At 43.1% G+C, this 15,439-nt stretch overlaps 1 long non-coding RNA gene across 1 annotated transcript in view; it reads left to right on the top strand.

Annotated features, from left to right (window-relative positions):
• The window catches only part of LOC100430028 (uncharacterized), a 41,365-nt gene that overhangs the window by 23,128 nt on the left and 2,798 nt on the right, over window positions 1-15,439 (top strand). The gene's annotated exons all lie outside the window — the stretch shown is intronic.

The following is a 15,439-nucleotide window of genomic DNA, read 5'->3' as shown; positions in this document are numbered from 1 at the left end:
GAAACCTTAACGAGACCATCCTCCAACCTTTAGAATATCAGCTGGGCCAACCCACCTGAAGCACAGCTTCTTATATATGCCTGAATGCCCCATTCCTCTGCTGTGACATGACTTCATAACTAAAGTAAATGCCAAAGTTACTTTCATCGCAGTACAAGTAAATATTTTGGTACCCTCCAGAACAAGCCTATGCCCTGCAGGTTGCCGTGGAAGCATAGGCAGATGGGAGACCAGGAAGGGCCAGAACAGCCGTCCAGTACAAGTCAAGGTACAGGTGGGAACAACGTAGCCATGCTTAAAACAATACCTGTTAAGCCAACAAGTGAGAAGGGACATCCAACCTCTGCTGTGTACTTTCCTTCAGTTTGGACTCATTAGGCCTTGCTAGTCCTCATGTAACATGCCTATTCTGCTTGTTCAGAAGCCTGGGACTAAGAAACATAGATTTGTTCAGGACTTGAGGGCTGTCAATCAATGGTAAAAGGTATCTACTCAGTGGCCTCTAATCCCTATACTTTACTCACAACCCCAGCTGGTGAACTCAGTTGGTTCACAGTCTTAGATTTAAAAGATGCCTTATTTTACGTCCCCCTGAGCCCAGAGTCACAAGAACTGTTTGCTTTTAAATGGGAAGACCTAGATACTGAAGCACAGTAAAAGTATTGTTGGACAGTTCTCCCTCAGGGGTTTAAAAACTCCCTACCATCTTTGGGGAAATTCTTGCTAAAGACCTCCCAGACTTGCAATTAAAGAATGGGACTCTATTGCAGTATGCTGATGACATCTTAATTGCCAGCACCACGCAGCAGCTGTCTGACCAAAACACTATATTGAACCTAAAGTTTTCTGGCCGAACAAAGGTACAGGGTATCCAAGAAAAAGGCTCTGATTTCTCAGCCTGCAGTAATATCTTGGGTTCAAGCTTTCCCAAGGGCAGAAGAACCTGGTCCCTGACCAGCGGGACACCTTCACCTAGGAAATATTAAAAGACCCATTGCTTGTTTCCTAAAGCAATTGGACATTGTCACAAAAGGATGATCTCCTTGCATTTGGGCTGTTGCTGCCACTTGTGATCTTCTCCAGGAAGCAGAAAAGTTTACATCAGGCCAACCAACCACAGTGCACCCACCCCACTGTGTGCTCCCCTTGCTGGAACAGAAGGGAGGATACTGGCCGACTTCTGGGAGACTCTGCAGGTGTCAGGTCATCCTTTCAGACAACCCAAATGTAATGCTGAAGGGCCATCTCTACTCTTAGTCCTGCCCCCTGCTTCATCAAATGCCATCTGAACTTGTGCACAGCTATCTACAAACAATCGAAGAAGTTCATTCCAGCTGGCCAGACCTGACAGACGTACCCCTAGACAGCCCAGACCTAGAGATGTTCACTGACAGGAACAGCTTTATGGGCCAGGGACAATAGAAAGCTAGGTGTGTGGTGGTAACCCACTGACAGACTTTAGAAACCAGAGCACTGCCCTCCAGAACATCAGCACCGAAAAGGGAGCTCAGAGCCCTCATTGGAACCTTCCTTCTAGGTAAATGAGCACAAGTGGCCATGTACACAGACTCTAGATATGCTTTCTCTGTTTTTCATGCTCATGAGGCCATCTGGAAGAAAATGGGACTACTAACCTCTAATAATTAAAAACATGCTAGAGAAACTGTAGTCCTATTAAATGCCATTTTAGCGCAGAGGAAGTAACTTGGGCACCAGCAGAGTTTGGTGGCAAAGGACAATATTGCATAGATGAGGCCACGAAGAAAATAGTAAGGAAAAAGGCCCCCAAATGCTATTGATACCTTTGCTACCTAAAATAGATTGTGGCCCTGAGCCTCCCATATACTCAGATGAGTACCTAAAAAGAGCACTCGATTGGGGTTTTGACCCCAATCAGAGGACTCAGGATGGATGGATATACAATGAGAGAGGAACAATTCTGGCACTGGAATATCTTAGGAATGACATTGTTGAATGTAATCATGACTCCACCCAGTGTGGTAGGGATGCCACTCTCCAATTGGATAAAAAAATACATTGCTGGTTCACATACAAACAGGACCATTCGGAAGGTTATAGAAAAATGTCTCTTTGCCCAGAACAACACCAAAACTAGCCCTCCCCACTTAACACAGGCGTTCAGACCAGGGGTGAAGGAACAACAGAGAACTGGCAAATTGATTTTACTATGATGTCAAGGATAGCAGGTAACTTGAAATACCTACTCTTGTTTGTGGATACCTTGGTTTGGGGCTTTTCTTTGTTGGACAGAAAGAGCTTCTGAAGCCATTAAGGCCTTAATAAAAGAAATCATTCCTTGGTTTGGAACACTGGTTTTCATCTAGAGTGACAGTGGTGCAGCCTTATGGCCCACATCTCTCAGGGTATTTCTTAAGCCCTCGGTATAACTTAGAACCTACATATAACCTGGAGGTCACAGTCCATAGAGGCCATAAGATTCCCGACTTCCCCAGTTGCTCCTAGAGATAACATCACTATTGTAAAACCTAATATTGGTATTTGAGATATTTTTGAGACCTCGCATTCTGGTGCACCAGCTGTTGTCACTCAGACCAGTAATCTGGTTCAAGCAGTTCTGTGATCCCATCCAGGAACAGAAGACAGCAAGAAGAACCTGTTTCAACCCACTATGATTTTGTCTCTGACCCAACCAATCAGCACTCTCCACTCTCTAATCCCCTGCCCACCAAATTATCCTTAAAAAACTTCAGTCTTCGAATTTTTGGAGAGACGGATTTGAATAATGACTCTGATCTCCCCTTTGGCTGACTGGGCATGTGCAGGGGTATGTCCTGCAGACACTGATCCACCAACGGATGAATAAAATACACTGACACAGATATGCTGCTTTGCCAGTCCAGCTGAGCATACAGGCCACTTACAGATTCCAAGAAGAGTGCTATCAATAGATGCGACCATGGCCTCAATCAGAGAGACTTGCATTTATTCAGTAAAGGTTAATTGACAAAGGTTGTGAGTAAACACCACTAGAGGGTAATTGACATTGTGGACCTCCTGAGCAGAAAGCAATTAAGCACCCACAGTAAATCAAAGGCTAGTCTTAGGACCACATGAGTAAACAAGCTAGTTAAATAAACTCTCCACATTCCTTTGTTTCTACTCTAATTTATTTAAGGGGACAAGGCTGCCTTCAGCCAAGTTCATTACTGGAGCTTATGCAAACACCTCAGACCTTCCAAGAAGGTTTGCGTCTTATAATTTTCCCCACCATCCTGACTGAACACCCACATTTCCCCCTTTTTTGTTTTCTGCATCAGGTCTTTTTGACTGGAGAGTGTACATGTATGCAACAACAGGTTTGTCCGGTGTGGCGGTTATTGCTCTTATTCTGGCTTTGCATCCTAGAATTAGCAAATAACATAATACAATCATGAGTACAGTTAGCAACATTCTTTTCCAGTCAAAGAGTGACCCCCAGGAGTGGGGGTCTAACCAGGAGAGATGATCTTGCACACCCTTCTATATGGCTGTTGGGTGTGTAGGTATATGGTGTGAAGGGATTCTAAAATTTTAGTTTTAGGTTGCTTTATGTCTGCTGTTAAATTGTCATGAAAGATTCCCCAGTGGTGGTGTTTTACCTCATCCCAACTATGTATTGATTGATTCCAAGGTAGAGAAGTGACACAGATATGTTTATGCCCCAGTCACAGTTTAATTGCTGTTGGAATGCCAGTGCCTCTTGTCACTCCCCCACATATTCTAAGGCAGCCTCAAGGGCTTACAGTCATGCAGGTATCTTTTGATCCATACATTGCTGTAAGAGAAGTTCATTAGACACATTTTTGGCCAGATTATCTACAAAGCTAGCTGTTTATATTGACTCAGTAGTAGATGCAGCAGCAACACTAGCAGTTGCCAGGATGACTATGGCTGAGATTATAAAGGCCATAAGTGTAGCTATGAATCTTTTGTGTCTGACCTGGGACAGAGGACGTTCTAACGTGACAAGGGCAGGGAACCTTGCCAATCGTGTGTCAAACTGACTGGTAGAAATGCCTCAGATTGTCTCCTTAATACCATAATACTAGTGATTTTTAAATTAGATGTATTGTGGTTAGTGATATATGAGGAAAACCAGCCTATCCCTGCACCTGGGTTACAAACATGGAGTTTTGGGGTATAATGGAAATGTTTTTTCCCATAAGGAAAACATATGGATGGGTAGTGGAAATCAGGCACTGATGAGTGTGATTATGAATAAAGGTTATAGTATAGTTACGACTGGAATTATGATATGTCCCATGCCAAATGTTAAGGGAGGTGCTGAGATGTCCCAGGCACCATAAGGTGCCTTGGGTTGGCATGGACTTTACTTGGGGTCTGAGATATTCCCCCGTTGGCCCAAAATATAGGGGAACAAGACGTGGCTATGAAACTGATTGATGCTATAATGGACGAAGACATTAGTAAGGCTGCCCTGCAATCGGCCATGGGGGCTTCAGTCTAAGATGTTATAATTGCCTAACTGGAGGCTGTGGGCTTGTTTCCCATGACGGACATTCCAGCTAAAGTGGAATCCATTACTTTTCTGGCTTTGTTCTTTAGCACTGGAAGGAATGTTTGGGAAAGCAGCATTGATTGCATTGCCTGGTTTGAGGCTACCTGCAGCAAAGAATGTTAAGGCATTTCCTTTGCCATGATGTAGCCATACTTGTTTTTGGGCAGGTACAGGTACACAGTAAGGGTTAGAACCTTTATAACTTACACACAGTGGGAGGATAGTGGAGTGTTATGTAGTGTTATTTGGCACTTTAGTCCAATGTGTGCCATTATTGAGGGACCCCACTGGGAGTAAATCTATCCCTCCTAGCCAAGTAGTCACATTATTAAAGGCTGGGAAGGGAGTGTCTGCCCAGGTGACAGGGCAAAAGAAAGGCAGGTCTAAGATACGAGCCCAAAAGAGTGTAGCAGGTACAGGTTGCAAACAAAGCGAGAGCATAAAAAGGATTAATACCCCTACGTGAGTTGCAATGTACAACGGAAAGCATAGCAAGAAACAAATTATCTGGAGTAAATGCTGTCTGTGTCTGGAGCATTTGTTCAGCCTCCTGAGTTGTCCTCTTCAGCATCCCCCAGGTAACATCTGGGGCTTGTGTCATCCACGGAAGCCGCATCTTCTGGGTCTGTGGGTCTTGTAGGGTTAACTCTTTCATTTCTGGTACCGGGTTGGGTCCTAGCCATGCCATGGTATGGTTTGATGTGTCATGCTGGAATCCAAAGAGGACCTGAGGGGGTGTGAACACAAGCATACTGTCTTCCCCATGTTAATAATTCATTTGGACCACATTACTATTTACATCTTTCCATCAAACTGCAGGTTTTATGCCTTGAGAGGTTTTAGCAACGTGCTTTTCTACAGCTGATTGAAATTTGTCATCTAAATTTAAAAAGTTAAGGGTAAACAAGGCTTGTGCCAATAGTGTTGCAGGGTCTTTTACCCATACTCCTTCTTTCCTGTTTTTTTGAGCATACTTTTAAGAGTGGGCATGTTCTATTGCTTATCCTTGGGGGTTATATGGGATCCCTGTGGAATGTTGGATATTCCACATGTGACAAAATTGTTGAAATTGTGAACTGGCATAAGCTGGACCATTATCCATTTTAATTTTTGTGGGCCATCCCATAAATGCAAAACTTAAAAGACGATGTTTAATGACATACCGAATAGACTCTCCAGGAAGGGCATGTACACTAATTAGATGGGTGTTAGTATCAACAGATGCATGTACGTATCTAAGTTTTCCAAAGTCAGGGACGTGTGTAACATCTGTTTGTCATAACTGGTTAGGTTCTAGTCCTCTAGGGTTAATACCTGTGGAAGGAGGGGATGTGCCTGTGAGCTGGCAATCTGGGCATTGTAGGATAATTTGTTTAGCCAGCCTTTGTATATGTTGAAATTCTTTAGATAAGTTTCCGTAATTTTGGTGGAAAAATTGATGCGATTGGGTGGCTTGCTCAAGCAGTGATGTTATAACCTGAAGGTCTGCTTGTTCATTGCCATAAGCCAATGAGCCAGGCAGAGAGCTGTGGGCTCGAATGTGTGTAATAAAAAGAGGGTGTGTATGCTGATCTAGCAATTGCTGAAGTCAGAGAAAAAGAGCACACAGGGCTGGCTCCAGAGTGGACTTAATTAAAGCTGTTTCAAGATTTTGTAGCAAATATACTGAGGAAGCCGAGTCACTTAAAATATTTATGGGCTGAGTGGAAAAAGTTTCCAAGGTCGTGGAAGTATCAGAGCCCCAATGTCAGCTCTCTGATTGCTAGTAAACCCAGATCGAGTGATTGAATTGTGTAGTCTCCACAAGGCTGCCGCTTTTCCATGTTTACCAAACCCATCAGTGAACACTGTTAGAGCATTAGGTATGGGGGAGTGAACTATTTTTGTGGGTAATATTACCTGCGTATGAGATAAGAAATGAAGTTGTTTATCAGCAGGAAGCATGTGTTCTATTTGTCCTATATAATCAGAGAAAACTATTTGCAGATCTGTCGATAAGGACAATACTGATTCGCACTGCTTTTTGCTTAAAGGAATGCTGATGACATCAGGGTCATAACCTAGCAACTGATTGCATAATTTACAGCCTGAATTGATGAATATACGGAGATAGTGTTTTAGTCCTGGTATGTGAGCAAAAAACCCATTCTAGAAAGCATAGCCCTGGGGTTATCTGTCCTATTAACCCTGTAGGGGGGTGTTTGGTGGGAAAAATAAACAACTGAATTGAATACCATGGATCAATGCAATCTAGCTGCCTCTGAGAGATGGCGTGCTCTATTTTCTCAGTTTCCCTTTTTTCTGCAGGGGTTAACTATCTGGGAGAATCCAGGGCCGGATTGCCCTTTAAGATAGAAAACAGATTTTGTAGTTAATCAGTAGGAATCCTCAAAGTGGGGTGGAGCTAGGTAATATCACCCAATAATTTCTGATAATCATTTAAGGCGTATAAGTTGCTACTATTTAATTTAACCTTTTGAGGTCTTACTGACCAGGAAGTTAGTATGTACCCAAGATATTTCCAAGGAGAGGACATTTGTACTTTCTTAGGTGCAATGATTTAACCTCTTAGCTCTGAATTCTTTATGACAGAGGAATATAAATTTAAAAGTATTGGCTCTGTTCGGGCTGCTAGTAGAATATCATAAATATCATCCATAAAATGAATAATCTTGCAATCAGGAAATTCTTTTCTACTAGGGAGCAAAGCTTGATTTACATGATACTGACACATGGTAGGACTGTTTAGCATTCCTGGAGGAAGCACTTTCCAATGAAATTGACAAGCTGGCTTTTCATTATTGATAGCTGGTATTGTAAACGCAAATTTTTATCTGTCCTGTTCTGCTAGAGGAATTGATAAAAATCTTTTAAGTCAATAATGATTATAGGTCAATCTTGAGGAATCGCCATGGGGGATGAGTGGCCCTGTTGAAGGGGTCCCATAGGCTGTAAATTAGCATTAATGGCATGTAAGTAATGCAAAAGTCTTCATTTCCCAGACTTTTTGGGAATGACGAAAATGGGCCAATTCCAAGGGCTGTTAGTAGAATATTATCCATAAAATGAATAACCTTGTAATCAGGAAGTTTTTTGTTTTTTGTTTTTTCTGGAGTAAAGTTTGCTTTAATTGCTCCTTAACTAAGGGCTGTTGGTAACTTCTCTCCCTTTAGAGGTTACTGTTTTACTTAAATTGGATTTGGAGAGAGTCACCTTAGGGGTAAAAGAGAGGTAACAGTGGGCATTATCAGAAGAGGTTTTTCAAATTCTGAAATTTTACTTAAATCTTAGCATAGAATTATAATTTGGGATGTCTCTCGTCTACAAGGAGCGCGTGAAATTTTGCCATGGGCCGCCTGCAGAGCTGGAGAGCTGATCAGGCGGGTCCTGGGGTGGCGGCTGCCTTGCGCTTGCAAAGGCACTGCTTTTTCTTGGGCCGCTTTTCGCGTGTGACACTTCCTACCCTTGCTGCCAGGTGGCTATTGCCCACTGGGCCGACTTTCCCGCGTGCTCTTCCTGGCCTCTCCCTAACAGGCTAACTTCGGAGTGCTAGGCCTGGCTCTTTGTTGTCGCTGCCTCCGTGTGGACAGAGTTCCCAGGAGCACTTGCTGGCTCTGGTTTCGCGAACTTCCTTGCTGCTGAGCCTCTCCTTCTGCTTACTGCTCGCTTGACCGCCTGGCTTTAGCCTCTAATGCTTTTTTTTTTTTTTTTTAAACAACTCTTTAGGTACCTGATTGCCTTGCTGATTTTGCATTTCTGGGCAGGCTAAGAGCTCCCCTTTTAATGCTGCCTGCTTAAGACAGGGTTTCACAGCTTTTTTCTTTTTCTTTTTCTTTTTCTTATCTATTGGAGGAGGTGGCTCAGGCACAACCTCTGTTTCCTCTTTGTTATTTTGGCCTGGTGATATCAGGGCTGAGGGGAGAGGAGGCGATAAGATGGTTCTTCCTCCTTCCCCTTTTTAGGCTCTTCCGTGTATAACAGAACCAGGGCTGCTCTAATTAAACCCCATAGCGTTAAAAGCTGTTCCTGGGACGCTTTGCCTTTGTGCATAACGTTGTTTAAGATTTCTCCCCACTTCTTGCCAGACGTCTACATTTAGCGGTCCTTCTGGGAACCATGGATTAAGTGAGACAACAGTTTGCATTAGGTCTCTTAATTGAGCCTACAAAACTGATGCTCCCCTAGCCTTAAGTAACTGTTCCAACACTTTTATATACTGTCTCTGTTGAACTGATAACTGTTGTCCCATGATGAAATCTCAGCCTGAACAATCCCCCACCAAACTTGGTAATCCCAAGCGGGCACCAATGACTAACTGTTTTACTGACTTGACCACGCCGTCCTCTCCACCTTCATTTCTGGGAGTCCGTCGCGCTCCCTTCGCAGCAATCCCCACACGGGGCATCAGACCCAACAACGGATGAATAAAGTACACTGACACACAGATATTCTGCTTTGCCAGTCCAGCTGAGCATACAGGCTGCTTACAGATTCCAAGCAGAGTGCTGTAAACAGTTGCAACTGCGTCCTTGATCAATCAGTCAGCCAGACTTGCATTTATTCAGTAAATTGACAAAGGTCATGAGTAAACACCACTGAAGGGTAATTGACATTGTGGACCTCCTGAGTAGAAAGGAGTTAAGCACCCATGGTAAATCAAAGGTTAGTCTTAGGACTGCATGAATAAACAAGGTAGTTAGATAAACTCCCCACATTCCTTTGTTTCTACTTTAATTTACTTAAGGGGGACAAGGCTGCCTTCAGCCAAGTTTATTACTGGAGCTTATGCATCTCTCCCAGGCCTTCCAAGAAGGTTTGCCATCTCTCTTCCAAGAGAGCTTATGCATCTTTCCCCACTATCCTGATTGAATCCCCACAGGCATGCATTAAACTCTTTCTCTATTGTAATCCCCTGTCTTGATAAATTGGGCTCTATCTGGGCAGTAGGCAAGAACCCATTGGTTGGTTACAAAACTTATAAATTTGGAAAGGAGAGCTTTATTTTTCATAAAAGCTTGTAGCTGGCAGGGTGACCATTCTGACACTGGGAAGGATAGCCTCTGGCCAGGAGCTAGAAACAGATACTTTGAGGGAGGGGCAAAGGGAACAGTAGTCTATGCTGAACAGAGTGGCCAGCAATAAGAATCATGAATATTTACAAAAGGAGAAATGTACACATATGCAATGGAGCTTCCTGCCCCTTCATGAGTCACATGTAGACTAGCCAGAGCTACTTCAGTGGTCTCTTATCAAGAAGGAATGCTGGTCAGTTGTGTCAAAACCACAAAAGGGAGATGCAGCATCCCTTAAACTCAGAGCGTTTTCGAAATTACTCGGGGGTCCCTATGGGAAAGAGGGGGTCCATTTATTTGGTTGGGGGGCTTAGGATTTCATTTTTATTTTTCAAAATAGGATTGAAGGCAGATACTTGAAGTTGTAATCCAAGGTCAGGAAAACGGAATCAAGAGGTCACAAGCCTTTTCTGATGATGGCTCAGAAAGCTGGAAGACACTCAACATTGAATCGTGGGTCTCCATGCCATGCTTGCTAGGAGAAACAGCCACCATGAGTCCATCTTTCAGATCTCAAGTGAACAGGTATGCAAGTCATAGAATTAAATTTATTTCAGCCGGGTGCAGTGGCTCACTGTTGTAATCCCAGCACTTTGGGAGGCTATGGCAGGCAGATCACTTGAGGTCAGGACTTTGAGACCAGCTTGGCCAACATGCTGAAACTCCCATCTCTACTAAAAATACAAAGATGGCCGTGTGGGGTGGTGGGTGCCTGTAATTGCAGCTACTTGCCACTTGGGAGGCTGAGGTGAGAGAATCACTAGAACTCAGGAGGCGGAGGTTGCAGTGAGCCAAGGTTGCACCACTACACTCCAGCCTGGGCTACTAAGTGAGACCCTGTCTCTAAATAAATTAATTCATATGTACAACCCTAGCTGCAAGGGAGTCTGGGAAGGTATTTTTAGCCCCTCAGCCCTTCCAACTAGAAAAAGTGTGGAATAGAGCAAGCCGTTCCACAGATACGTATCACAGTGGCTTTAGGAGTTTTATTAATTTATGTGTGTTTGTTTTCTGGCATGAGTACTTGGGTTGATCGTGGTGGGCACAGGCAAAGAAACACTGAATAATTGCTGCTTGAGAAAGGAAATGTCAAATTGCAAAAGCTTCTCTTTGAGTCAGCCTGAACCTTTTCAATGTTTTTGTTTTGTTACTGATTTAGAGAAGTCTTTATAACCAGATCAACATGTTACTGCTTCTATGGGTCAGCTACTAGAACTGGCACATTGTTTCCCATTCCGTTGTAATGCTATTCACTGTCATGGGATTTTACTTCTCACAGGGCAGGAATCTTAAAAGTATGGCCTATAAGAGTAGCCTACAATAAACGTCAGCTATCCTGTCAAGACAGTGAAAGCTATATATTTACATAAACCAAAGACTTAACTGCACCCCAGTCAGTCTTTATTCACACATTTGAGCATGTTAGGGATTTGGAAGTTGTGGAGAGGTATATAAGTTGGTGTATATTCCTTGGCAGCCTAGGTTATAATCTTACTTATACCATTTTACAGGTGAAGGAATTAAAGCATCAGGCATTTAAACTTGCCCAGGTCATACAGTAAAAAGTGACACAGTAGGGACTTGAATAAAGACTGACTCTAGAGACCCTTGATACCCAAAGAATAATCCATAGATCAGTAGTATTGTAGCACCTGGAGCTTGTTAGAAATGTAGACGCTCAGGCTCTTTCCCAGACTGTTTAAATCAGAACCTGAATCTTAACAAGATCTTCAGGTGAATCTTAGGCATGTTAAATTTTGAGAAAGACTGCACTTAACTTCTCTAATTGAGATTTCCTGACCACCAGTGACTTCCTCAGTTACGTAGGAACCCCAGAACTTCAGTTCCATCAGCAATTTGAGGACACCTTGGCATCAGGTAGTCCCCCAGTCTTCCTAGGGAAGAATGCATGTATATATATGTTTTTTGCCTTTACATAGTCTTTCAGTCCATGCATTATTGTGACATGTGGGAGGCAGGAGTTTTCAAATCTGTTCTTCGAGTAACGAATTCTGGTCTTAACACACATGGTGTAACTGAGGTGCAAGATGAGCTCTGTGAGCATTTCCTCTTCTGCACAGCAGTAAAGGTAATAAGCAGTAAAACTGCGGCTTGCCTTCCCACTAAAGGAAACCAAAGAAATCAATGGTGTATAAAGAACTCTGAGAAAAGGTTCACAGAGAGAATCTGTCTTTTCACACTCTTTCATGTTGGGGAGAAAACAACACAAAGAATCAGTACCTAGCAATTTCAAGATGCTTTTTTCATTATCTTAACATGTCGTTTTTCTGACCCCAACCAAAGACAGCATTATGGTCACTGTATTAAGGGCAGAAACAGAATTTAACATAGAAATAAGGTCACTCTTGTCATTCAAAATGATCTATGTTAATAAGGACTTTAAAGAGTTAGTTCACCTTTTTTTTTTTTTTTTTTGTAGTTTTAACACCCACTAATAAGACTTAAGTTGGTAGACACTGAAGAATGAGGAGACAAAAGGTTCCTGTGACAATAAAAATAAACTATCTCCCCATCTGTGAAATGAGGAAGTAAAACTAGATTTCCATGCTTCCTTCCCATTTTAACATTTTATAGTTCTATATAATAAACAAGGGTAAATATAAAAGTAACTAACATTTAATAAGCACTTCCAGATGGTCCAGTTTCCTCTTTACAAGAACCTCTGGGCTGGGTGCAGTGGCTCACACCTGTAATCCCAGCACTTTGGGATACCAAACAGGGGTGGATCACCTGAGGTCAGGAGTTCGAGACCAGCCTGGCCAACGTGGCAAAACCCCATCTCTACTAAAAACACAAAAAATTAGCCACGCATAGTGGCAGGCGCCTATAATCCCAGTTATTCGGGAGGCTGATACAGGAGAATCACTTGAACCCAGAAGGCAGAGGTTACACTGAGCCAAGATCACGCCATTGCACTCCAGTCTGGGCAACAAGAGTAAAACTACATTTCAAAAAAAAAGAACCTCTGAGTACTGTAACCAATCTTATTTCATAGGCCGAGAAACTGGGCACAGAGATATCAGTAACCCACCCAAGGTTATGTTCTAAGAGGTGAAGCTAATTCACACCTGCAGCATGGCTCCAGAGCCATGCCCTTATGCACTGCTCAGCTGCCTCCCTGCCTATAGCAAATGCATCTCTAGCTTCTCAGCTCCTGTTACTGGTGCAGTGGAAGTACCACAAACAGGAATGAGGCATTTCACACAGTGAGCATATTATTTTGATAAATATTCACAACATCCAATAATCTCTAAAGCAGTTCTCAATCCTGGCTGCACTTTACAGGTCAGCTGGGGAGCTTTAAGCAGTGCTAATTCCTAGGTCTCGCACTCAGATTCTCATGTAGTCAGTGTGGCAGATTGTCTGGCCATCAGGATTTTAAGAAATATGTATTTCTTTGGTTGAGAAGGACTCTAAATTTTCTGGGAATGGGGTTGTTCTAGGGGCAAGTTCCACCCACAAAGCGTCAGGTATTGACTTTTTCTTTTTTTTGAGACAGAGTTTTGCTCTTGTTGCCCAGGCTGGAGTGCAGTGGCACAATCTTGGCTCACTGCAACCTCTGCCTCCCAGTTCAAGTGATTCTCCTGCCTCAGCGTCCCAAGTAGCTGGGATTAGAGGCATGTGCCACCACCACACCCGGCTAATTTTTTGTATTTAGTAGAAACGGGTTTCACGATGTCAGTCAGGCTGGTCTTGAACTCCTGACCTCATGTGATCTGCCTGCCTTGGCCTCCCAAAGTGCTAGGATTACAGGCGTGAGCCACCACGCCCGGCCAGGTATTGAATTTATGTGTCAATCATTGATATATTAACTCAAGGTTTTAAATTCTGCTACCTATAAAAAGTGAATTCACTTATGCTTGTCAATACCATCTGTAGTTTTAGATTATAAGCTTCCTATAAAAGGTCAGAGCCAGTGTCTTATGTATATCCCCAGAGCCTAATTTAACATCTGTAAACATCTGTTTACTTCCAACTGGAAAATAATGATTAAATCACATCCCTCTCACAATGACAGAATCTTAACAGAACACTCACTTAAATCCACTTACTGGTTGTTGAAAACTTAATTGCTGGTTTTTGAGATAACAAAGGTAGCACATTCTGACCCTGTAGTTTCTTGAGATTTTTGGCACATGTTCTAGAAGGCTGAAGAGTAAGAAATTTATCTGACCTCTCCTAGCGTGGAACTGTTTCCATGACCCCAGCACAGGCAGCCTAACTGGGAGATGGCTACAGGGGAAGAGAAGATTGAGGCACTTACACTTTGCTGACTGCTACAAAAATTGCACTTGACCACTTGATTCCCTCAACTCCGGTGTAATCATCAACCATTACTGGTTAGTTTTGCCCTTTGTGGTGTCTGGTCCACCCTTGCACTGGACCACATCAGTTTCCTTCCTCTGGCTTGTGTTTTACAGTTCATTTACCCTGAGTCAAGAGGATTTGGCTATGAATCCCGTCATGATTTTCCTCCTAGATGAGGTCTGTTGGTAGCACCTCCATAGACCTGGCCTCAGCTCCTAGTGTACAGCTCTCCCACCTTCCAACAGCTGGATGAGATGCCTTTTGGAGCTGGCAAAACCGGTTTAAGGTACAGGAGAGAAAAAGCACTTATTGGCTACTAACTGTAATCAGAAACTACGGGAAGAACAGATGCCCACTAGCATGCAATAACCACTCTTTTGAAATCATTCTGAAGTTAATTTTCTTCACCTCTTTGACCCTCACCTTTTCCTCATTCCAAGTGGTCGGACCCTGTCCTTTGGTCTTGAGGAACTGCCTGTAATCACTTACTTTATGCTACCCAAGTTGATCAAACAACTCTTCCACATTTCTGTTTTCGCAGCCCTGTGGATGTACTTATGTGGAACCCAACCACTGACCATCTCTTTCCCTCCTTGAAAACAAGTCTTTCAATCCCAGTTTGTCTTCCCACATTGTCCTTTTGTGGGATAGTGTACTAGAGACCAGTTTCTCATTAAGATGTTTTCGTTTAGAGTAGAAGGCTTGATCTTATCCTTACTTCCCTGGTTTGGACAATTTTTTTAGAGATAGGTTCTCATTCTGTTGCCCAGGCCAGAGTACAGTGGCACAATCATAGCTCACTGCAGCCTCAAACTCCTAGGCTCAAGTGATCTTCCCACCACAGCCTCCCAAGTAGCAAGGACTACAGGTGTTCACCACCATACCCGGCTAATTTTTAAATTTCTTGTAGAGATGGGGGTCTTGCCATGTTGTCCAAGCTGGTCTCAACTTGTGGTCTCAAGGAACCTCAGCCTCCCAGAGTGCTGGGATAACAGGCATGAGCCACCACAGCTGGCAGTCTGGACTATCTTTAAAGCATTCCCCATTTATGTCAACACCACATGCTAGAATATTCTCAGCCACCAGGGAAAAGCATAAACCGTAACTATGCATGACACACTGAATTTGCAGCAACTAATTTGCAATCAATAATGAAGTATCAGTGTTTGCAATGATTCCTCTGTGAATCCAAATAGATCCAAGGATAACACTGTAATAATACAATTGCTGGTAGACGTTCCTGTATTTTTTGAGAGAGAGGGGAAGTGCTGGAATCACAGGCACTGTGACTGGATGGGCCGTGACTTACAGACTGTCATTTATGCCATAGCCCTAGTCAAACCACAGCTACTGATAGGCTCTATGAGGTTATGATGATTACATATTATTGTAGTGATTTAATCTGGGTATATCCAATATGTGAACTGAGGCTAAAAAGGTTCACAGCCACCTGCCCAAATCATTAAGAAGTGCCAATCACATTTCTTTGGATGGTAAC

This window comes from Macaca mulatta, chromosome 12 (assembly GCF_049350105.2).
Source record: "Macaca mulatta isolate MMU2019108-1 chromosome 12, T2T-MMU8v2.0, whole genome shotgun sequence".
Taxonomy (NCBI): Eukaryota; Metazoa; Chordata; class Mammalia; order Primates; family Cercopithecidae; genus Macaca; species Macaca mulatta.
Note: the sequence above shows the minus strand (reverse complement) of the source record. Positions and strands in the feature narration are given on the sequence as shown.